Raw genomic sequence first — 1,250 nt, forward strand, 5'->3', positions numbered from 1 at the left:
CATAACACTATTTATTTATATTTATGTTCAGTTATGCACTCATCCTATTTATTCAGACATTTATTATTTATAGCGAATAAATATAATAATAATAATTATTATTATTATAAAACAATAAAATTTATGATAAATAAATATTTGATTGTTGTAGTTGGAGGTATGACTTTGGAGATTTAAATGAGTAAGTTTTACTCAAGATGAGATGTTTTTAGGATACTCTATTGGCCTTGGTATAACTCATGTATCCTGACTTGTTACTACAAAATTAATTCAAGTCTTTATAAAGTATGACAAAAATCAAGTTCATAGGTTTGAAAGAGTTTCTCTATTTTATTTTGTTTGGACATGATGTATTTTTACATGATATTTGTCTTATTTACTTTTGTTGTTTGTGTGTGAAAAATGAAATTTGAAAATCTCACGTTAAATATGGAAGCACTGAACGTTCTAAACCCATTTACAACAAATATTATTGTTGATTTTTTCACAACAACCTAACATACTAATGTCGTTGTAGTGTAGTGGTAAGTATTCCCGCCTGTCACGCGGGTGACCCGGGTTCGATCCCCGGCAACGGCGCCATTTTGTTAACTTGTGACATATTCACAAACAGAAAATGGTTATGAGTCCTTTGTGTTCTCTAAGCATGGGAAAGTGTCTTTTGTGTTTAAACATCTAAAGGATTAGTATTTTTACATAAAAATTCAAAACATGCCCCCGAAGGGATTATGAGTCTTTTCCTTGATTATTTTATCACTTTATAGTTTAGAAATATCTATGCTTTCACTTGTTTCGAATTAATATCTATGCGTTTTTGTGTTCTCTAAGCATTTGAAAGTGTTTTGGAACCTTAGACATGGATAGAACAACCTAGAGGTTTGGTTCTAGACATAGACCAAAGCTGCGTCTTTTGTGTTTAAACATCTAAGGGATTAGTATTTTTACATAAAAATTCAAAACATGCCCCGAAGGGATTATGAGTCTTTGCCTTGATTATTTTATCACTTTCAAGTTTAGAAATATCTATGTTTTCACTTCTTTCGAATTAATCTATGTTTACATTCAATGCTTAAATTAGCAAGTACGCCTAGTTAACTAAACAAACACAATTCTCGTGGAAAAACGATACTTGGACTTACCATTTTTATTACTTGCATGACTTGGTACAATTGTCAAAGTCTTAACAAATACCAACGTAAGGTGAATGTGAAAGGGTGAAAAAAGACTGGGTGGGGGAGAATCAATAAAAA

The 1,250-nt window shown here is 30.9% G+C and overlaps 1 non-coding gene across 1 annotated transcript; it reads left to right on the forward strand.

The window, feature by feature from the left end:
- Positions 1–507: 507 nt before the first annotated feature.
- Positions 508–579, forward strand: TRNAD-GUC (transfer RNA aspartic acid (anticodon GUC)). The gene has a single exon. It is a non-coding gene; the product is annotated as a tRNA-Asp (tRNA).
- The last annotated feature ends 671 nt before the right edge of the window (positions 580–1,250 follow it).

Source organism: Vigna unguiculata, chromosome 11 (genome assembly GCF_037176805.1).
Source record: "Vigna unguiculata cultivar grain cowpea cultivar isolate G323 ecotype 2 chromosome 11, ASM3717680v1, whole genome shotgun sequence".
NCBI classification, from domain to species: domain Eukaryota; kingdom Viridiplantae; phylum Streptophyta; class Magnoliopsida; order Fabales; family Fabaceae; genus Vigna; species Vigna unguiculata.